Source organism: Hippocampus zosterae, chromosome 20 (genome assembly GCF_025434085.1).
Source record: "Hippocampus zosterae strain Florida chromosome 20, ASM2543408v3, whole genome shotgun sequence".
Classification (NCBI taxonomy): Eukaryota; Metazoa; Chordata; class Actinopteri; order Syngnathiformes; family Syngnathidae; genus Hippocampus; species Hippocampus zosterae.
Genome location: NC_067470.1, coordinates 6,393,939 through 6,402,288, shown reverse-complemented (window position 1 = coordinate 6,402,288; position 8,350 = coordinate 6,393,939). Strand labels below are relative to the sequence as shown.

At 46.1% G+C, this 8,350-nt stretch overlaps 1 long non-coding RNA gene across 1 annotated transcript in view; it reads left to right on the top strand.

Moving 5' to 3' along the window:
- The window catches only part of LOC127593051 (uncharacterized), a 37,259-nt gene that overhangs the window by 23,981 nt on the left and 4,928 nt on the right, over positions 1 to 8,350 (top strand). The window lies entirely within an intron of this gene.

Below are 8,350 nucleotides of genomic sequence, written 5' to 3'. Positions count from 1 at the left end.
AGGGGGGGGGGGGGGCGAGAGGAGGGGGGAGGAGGGAGATACCATTTGTCAGCTGATTCATGCAGCGGGGGCGCTCGCGCGAATCCTGGACTGCACCAACTGGGACACTGCAGCGGGTGAGGCAAGGGTTTACGAATCAAGGTGCTGAGGAGGAGTGGGGGGGGGGGGGGGGGGGGTCCACAACTGTAATCATGTTATTAATTCATTGCAATATTAGAGTGGATGGGATTGTGCATGATACTGCACAACATCAAATTGACGTGAAGGTTTTCTGATCAAGGTTGATGAAAGGAGCACAATATGAAACAAAAAAAAAAAGATTAACTACCACAGACTGTCGCTTGTGTTGCCAATATGGAAATGCGAAATAAGTGTGAACATGGCTTCTTTAATAGCATGGCCAAGTGTCAAAAAATGCATGTCTGCAGGTCCCGTATGTCTGGATAAAGATGATTAATGATTCCTCAACTATCAAAAGCTTGTTGAGGAATTTTTAGACAAATTCTAATGCAGCTTTTTATGTCTTCAGTCAGATCCTTAGCGCCCACGATTAAAGGAAATGTGCAAATGTCCATCAGAGCTTGGAGTCGTGGCTAATTTGTAACATGCTTCGTACCTTCCCTTTCTACTATTGCCTGTATGTGTATGAATATCATTTCCATATTTGTTGCCAGACAGGCCGCTAATAGGGGAATGCAATTTTAGACCGTCTCGATGTGCGCGCTTGTGAGCAGTGTCCCCCCCGTGAGGCTGCCTTGAACTGACGTTATTTGATTTGTCCAATAATAAAAGCAGATCGTCCAGTGCCCAATTAAATGATCGCATAAATTTTGCAAGAACCAAGACGACAAAACGCTCAGCGTGCGGCTTATGCAGGCACAACGCTGCGGACAAGCAATCAAAAAGCACTTAAAATAAATGCACAGAAGAAAACATTTGATGTCAGCCAAATCAAATGGCTCGAGTTTGTTGAATTATGGTCCGGGGAATTTTCTTGGCATTAGACAGCAGATGGCTGAGCTAGCGTGTATTGATATGACAGGCTGCCATTACTGATATAGATTAAAAACAAAAAGAAGATAAATGGCTCAGAGAATGGAGTAAGATAAGCAGCCGTGAGCTCGGATCAAACATCCTCCATTTACACTCTCAAATTCGTGCAATAAGAAAGAGGCCCACTGTCGATGAAAGTTGCCACAGTTTGCCTTTTATGAAAGCTGGCCGTTATCCTGTAGCGCCCACACTTTCATTTATTCATGAGCAGGGGCCTACTTTTCATTGAGAAAGTGTTTTTTTCCTCACACGGATGCCCTTTTGAGGAGCACTATTCTGGCACGTATTCCGAGGTGCAACTCTGCATCTCTTTCATTGTATCATTTTGACAAGGGCGGAGCAATCTGCCACCCGTCCCAACAGCTTGTCTCTGATAGTCTGCAAATCTCTCCGGAAGTGTCCTCAAACTTCAGATTTGTCAAGGCTGTTTCGGCTCCGTAATCCTCTTTTGTGTCTCGCGGCTCTCATCCGCTTCCACCATGCACCTCGTCAACTTCTCTCCAAGAAAACGATGAGAATATAATATCAAGACCTGAATGGCACCCCATTTGAATTTCAATGAAAAGGAGACACAAGTGATGCAGTTTGGTACCAGTGGACGTGGGCCCCTTGGCTCCTTAACTTAAATCGACGGTCTCCAGATTGATAAATAAGTCGCACACGCATACGAACACGCACACGCGCACACACAGCCAGCCCAGCATATGGTCCTGACATACATGAATGGCTGCCAACAAGGTCAAATGTGTGAGACTCCCCCAAAAGAGGAAAGAAAGACCTTCATCAAGGTGATGGGCAAAGCGGGCAAACGTGCATCCGCTTGGTCGGCCGAAACATCGATGGCTCGCTACGGTTACTTTATCAGGCCTGGACCTGATGATGAAATAGTGATGCTCATGTTATTTATTATTCATAAATGTTTTCACAAATGCCGAGCGCTTTTATTCAATTCTGGTGGAGGTGATACGACCTGAGCAAGACCTGGTGGAATTTGCTGATTTTCAGTCTAAATGGAGAGTGCCAACAATGCCACAAAACTGCACAATAACGGGACCCCTGATTGATTGATTCATTCATTCATTTCCAAAATGATGAGCTCTACAGCACTAGATGGCGAATTTTCAAGCACAAGCCACTAAATAATGAACACAAAAAGATAAGTAGAAGTGATTGAGTGAGAGAAGACATCTTGATGCCAGGTCAGCATGTTTTTTTTTTTTTTTAATGTATGCAGGGTCGATTGAAAGAGATCCTACACTTGGACAGAGTGGTGGTAATGTTGATGCTTTTTACAGCAACCACCATCACCGTTATATGTTCATAGGTACATTGGGAATTGGCTTTGATTAGATGTTAAAGCCTAGAGGGGTAAAAAAAAAAAAAGAGGTAGATTTGCGCATTTTGTAGAAAAGTGGGTCTTTGGTCATGTATACGCGAAGGACGTCAGCTGGTCATGCCTGTGGAGCAGCTAAGGTCGATTGAAATCTCAGAGGATTCACTTTTGACATGTTTGTGATTTATTTCCTGCCGAAAATAAATAAATCATTTGAAAAAAAAAACGGTTGGAGGGCTTCTGTGTCCTTCACCATTACGGGTAATGGGGAAAGGCTCCTTTTACTTCAAGTCGAGCAGGGTGTGCAAGCCTAATGGCACCGCAGTGATAACTTCAAAGTCTTCTCTTGAGGGTCTGCGTCACAATGGAGACCATTGACAAAAAAAAAAAAAGGTCGATAGTCGCAAAGAACACATCGTGGCGCTTGTACTTAGAAATGACCCCCTGTGTGATTTGCCAGTTGAACAGATGCTTACGAAGCAAGACAGAGAGGACCCATGAATAGAAAAGTAAAAGTACCCTTATCGGTGAGAGGATCCACTTCCCGGTGGTCTTTTGTGTCCTAAATTGGGGTCTGTTCAATGTCACGGTGACTCCAAGCTCTGGGGGCGTTTCTATTGAGACATGTTCTGCTGCTTTTGCATTTCTCGCTGAAAGAGCAGAGCTCATCACACTCGTCGTCTCCCCATTTGGACAAAGAGAAAATAGCTTCCCCCCCCAGAGAGGTTACGGGAAGTTTTTCTCGCCATTTCGCACCATTTCCTCCCTCCTCCTTAACGTCAAAGTTAATTTGGAGACCTGGCGATTGGATTCATCAATGTTTTGGATCGGTGACCAGGCCATTTGTTTGACCGATTTGTTTGAAGCGGCGTTCCCATGCTGAAATTACCGTTTTCCAGTCAACATGTTACTTTTTCCAGTCAGGTAATCAGGCTTTCGGTTACTCTTCACTGCTCATCAAACAGGACCAAATAGAATATAGTGACTTCTGCTTGTGGGAGATATCAAGAAAAATGGACCAACCGCATATGGCTAACACTTACTGTATGTCCGTGTGTTTCGCTTCACTTCTTGGAATTGTCCTTCCACCTCTTCAAGTTTAGTTTTTGTGTTTGCTCGTTGCTTAGAAAATACAGTCAGTCTCTCGGGTGTCGGAGTCCCCACAGCCCTCCTCCACTGCTCCCTCTGACAGCTGATCACGTTATTGATCGTGGCCCTGTGGAATGTCGGTCTACTCCTCGCTTCAATGAGCGCGCAAAGCTGCTGAATGGAAACAGGAACGGGAGCACACTGTAATATATGCTGATGATCCTCAGCATCCCAAACAGGCTTAAGGGCTGATATGTTGAATGCGTACGCCGGCCATGAAAGAACAATTTGCTCACCGTTCGGCCCAGGAATGCTGACGGCGTTTTCTGTAGATCAAGTATATGTTTACATCGGCCAAAAATGGCACGCCAAAAAACAGATGTGAGAATTATTATGCATGGAAAAAAAAAAGACGATGCATATTACAGCACCAGAGGTGGGTATCGCTGAAGGTGTACGGTTGAATCCAAATGGGGATAGCTCAGCCTTGGCAGAGGTCCGCTGTCGAGTGAGAGTCTCACTGCGCTGGTTCCTCTTCTCACCTTAAACACACACAAAAGTAAAATGGAAAGGCCAAGCATGACTAACGTGTCCGCCCTGTAGAGGGCAATATTGTCTGCCGTGATAGATGGAATCGTTTGACAGGGGGCTGTTGAATATCCTAATATAGCTGCAGTATGGTATGATGTGAGCGTGGCAGAATATTGCTCTCGATATATTGTCATGAGGCGGAATGAGCTGCATTTGACATGATGTCACTTGAACACAACGCGGCCATTTATCCAACGTGCTTTTCCGTTTTTGTTGTTGTTGTTTTTGCACATTTACTTTTCGGCACACATGGTTATTGAGACACAAGTTGCATCATTGCACCTTGCGTGGAAGGCTGAAATTGATCCTGCTCTCTAAAGTGCCAGTTTATTGCTTCTCCTGCCAAGATTGCTGCCTCGTAATGTAAAACTGATGCCAGCTAGCCAATTCCTCGCTTGGTTTGTTTGTTTTATTTATTGATTGATTTAACGCATTAGTCCGGTCCGAGCGAGCGTTTGCTCTCCTAGCCTTTTCCAAATGTTTTCACAGCTACAAATGGCAAAGAGGATCGATTGCAAGCAGCTTCCAAGGCAACCCAAACTTTTAGGAGGTAGCAAGCGGTCATGAAATCGACTTTTAATTGCTTTTGAACGGCCCTCATGGTGCCTTGCTGCCGTTTTGGACGTCCTCCTGAGATTTACCCAAACACGCCCCGGTGATGCTGTTGGCCTCTTATTTAATCTGACAGCTTTAATATAAAACAGGTGATACTTTTCTCCTGTACGCGCTCTTCCTGGGGATTGGCAGAAGCGCACCAGTCGCGAGCTCACCGTCCAGGTTTAGGACAAAGCAACTCTTTTACCTCCTGGGCTGGCCTCACAACGCCTCATGTGTGAGCATGGAAAAAAAAAGGAGTGGAACTGAAACCTCCTCTGTAAATACATAAAAGGTCAGTGATGCCGTCAGACTCCACGAGCAAGCCTCCGCCATGTTTTTTTTTTACAGTGTTTTGCCGGCACTTGGTTTGTTGCAACTCTTTGACTTTTGAACTGTGTGATCCCCAGCGCAAAATGTGCCACAGATAGTCGTTGAACCCCGAATTTCTGCAAACGTGAGCCACCAAAAGTAGTCAAACAGAACTCGGAGTCAAAAGCCATCGTTGTATGTGACATCACGCCAAGACCTCATCGAAATTCACACGACTTCGGCCCAGCGAGCGTAGAAATGGTTAACTCCTTAAGTTTGTTTTGCTCTGTCTGTTATTTTGTGGCACTTCTACCCAATAGGCCAATACAATTTATGAGATCTATAAAAGACCACTTGAGATATTTTTACACGATCGCAAAAAAAAAAACATTTGCAGAGATGTCAACAAAACATAGTTTAGGGTCCAAAGCCGTCCCGTGTCCTGTATCTTGTACTAAGACCGACTGCCAAAAAAGTGTGCGAGCCCATCGGCAATGCAAGGCCCGATTGTTTCTCGCCAACAACGCAACTTCAAACTGTTCCTTTTTGTCGTGCGGAGCATCTTGCGCTCCACTCCAGTTCTCTCTTGACATTTATTTTCCTTCCCTCTCCAAACACGAGCTTGTTCTACACGCAGTTCATCTGATCGGCCCGACCTCTTTGAAACTCGGCCAGTTTGCTCTGTTATCTTCGGCTTTGTGGTGCCACATTCCCGGGCCGCGGTATTGTTGTTATTTGATCGTCAACACAATCACAGCTGACCTCCATCTGGAAGGATCGACGGGAAGGTCCCGGCTCATTTGCGCAGCTGGCTCGGAGAAACGCTCTCAGTCAAAGCGGGGCTGCTTTGGAATATCGATCTAAACTATTTCTCGTGTGCTTACGGCGTTTACAATACACCCGTGCACATATACAGTATGAATTAGTTATGAAGTGTCATGTAACGGGGGAACGCGGATGCAGCCGGACACTTCTGCAGAATATCCCCCAAAAATACAAATCTCAGCGCCAAATGGGAGTTACGGTATCGTCTTGCTGTGCAAAAGGCTAAGATGATTCCCTCATGCGCCAATTTGAGTCTGCAGTGTTTGAAGGTAGCCACGAAGGCATTGGAATTGCCGCGCAACGTGACATTTAAACAGTGACATTTAAGCAGCTATAATCATGGATTTAGAATCATATTCCCATATGTTTGTCACTCACCGCCATAAAGCGGGTTACACTAGACGTATACTCATGTCGTCATATTTGGCTTATTTTATTGATCGGACAATGGGTGGATGGATGGAAGTTGTAATTTAGTGTAAAGGAAACATTTTGGGTGAATATGGATGGCTAATATGAATCAAATGTCTAAGATCTGCCTGAGGTTTGCCTTAAAAGCATGGAAATCTGAAATAAGTTAATAATTATATGACTCACCTTGGCACTCAGGAAAAAATGCCCCCCCCAACCCCCTCCCCACCCCGTTTCTTTGGGTAAACACATTCACAGTGTGGCTATGTGCATGTCATATTTCTGGATCATGAGGTGCAAAAAAAAAAAAAAAAAAAACTCCTTTCAGAGTTTATGTTTTGTTCATATGACAAAGTAAAGTTTTGACAAGAATGAAAACAGTCATTACCACTGGCAACCGTAACTTCTCACCGAGGTGTTCCCTGAACGCATCGCTACTATCTTATTCCCACCCAACCGCCGTGGCACAGACATAGCGCATAAACAAACACCAGCGCATGTGAAAAGAGAGCCTTTCTACCCAATTAAAGGCAAATACACAAGCCTTGCACAAGCATACAGTGTGCACAAAATGCCAAAGCACATACAATGTCTTTCTCCTGCCGTTCTCGTTCACACAGTCTGCCGCCATGCGTGCGCCTCGCACCGAGCGCCAGACGGCAACAGTGAGGCGGTTATTAACGGCCTTCCTCATTTTAGGCGACGCGCTCGAAACGCGGTGCCGCCGCTGGCCGCGGCCTTGTCTTCCATCCCATCTGTCTTTTTCCCGGTCCTAATGGGCCCGCGGTTCTGTCACTGTGAATCTAATGGGTCCCCGTCCATGCGCGGACGCACCGCGATCATCCGAGGCGGTTTGCGTGAGTCGGCGATTCTCGACTAACAGCTCGAGTGTTTCTTGTGTTTTATGGATCCAAAGAGTTGGGAAATGACTCGAAAGGCTGCGGGTGTCTCACACACAGTCGGTGATGTATTTGGGGTCAAAGGGGACTGTGCTCAAACAGACGTAGCGGTCGGTGATGAATAATCCATCCAGATTCTGGGAGAAAAGGCGCTGAAGTCTCAGGTCAACCTGGGGGGTTGACGTGTGAAGGATGCAGTCACTTGTCATCAAAATGATGTTCTCATTACTAGTACGACGACGGTAGCGTCGGGCCATTTGTCTTCAAGGCAGTAACAAGCGGAAAGAATCGACACCCGTTAAGTTACTTGCACTCAGTGCTAAGCAATGTCTGTAGTTTCAAAGTTAGCTGTGTATGATTTCAACTCGGAATTTGCGTATTTGAACACGTGTGTGTGTGTGTGTGTGTGTGTGTGAACGTTGGATTCGCCCCTTCTATCCTCTCGGTTTTAATCCCTTTCTCATGTTCCCGCTTTTTTCACATGCCTTTGGGCCCCACCCTGTTACCACACACTCGTGGGAATATTGACACCGCTTTGATATGGTGCGAATGTATACACGGGCATCTGATCAATCCCCTCCGCAGCCATTTGTCTCCTGAGCTGTTCCAAGAGTTCAGTCTTCAGGTAGATGTATAAACGTGTGGAAACATTCCTCTACGTGCACTCAAAAGCAGGTACGGTCGAGCAGTTGTTTCCCAGGAGTAAGTCGGAGATTCGACAAACTGCGGACACTGTCAGACGTGAATACGCGTAAGAATATATGGATCGTTCCTTTCAGCCCACTGCTGCTGAGAAGCAAATGAGGATTGACGGCAGTATTGGCGTAGCTCCAGAGGGAAGCTCGGATTTCTAAGCTTCACTTCCCCGAGGTTTGATGAATAATCCATGCGGATACTGGGAGAACAGGTGCCGACGCCTTCGGTCAACCTGGGGGAGGTTTGACGTGCAAAGGAAGCAGAGAGTTGTCATCAAAACGGACCCAGGCGGACCACTTCGGTGACTCCCAGAGGATATTTCATCTTACGGAATCCATTGAGTTGGAGCTAATGTGAAAGAGCATCCTGGAAATGAGCTCTTAGAGCACATTTTCCACCCTTGAAAGGCATCGTGACCCGGTTTTTGCATCATTAGCAAGCCAGTAGCCACAGACATGCGGTGACGATGCATTCTGAAATATTTGAGGGGGGGGTTTGAAGCCCCCGTCCCATTCCATGAGAGCTAGCGTGTCGCCACACATTCAGA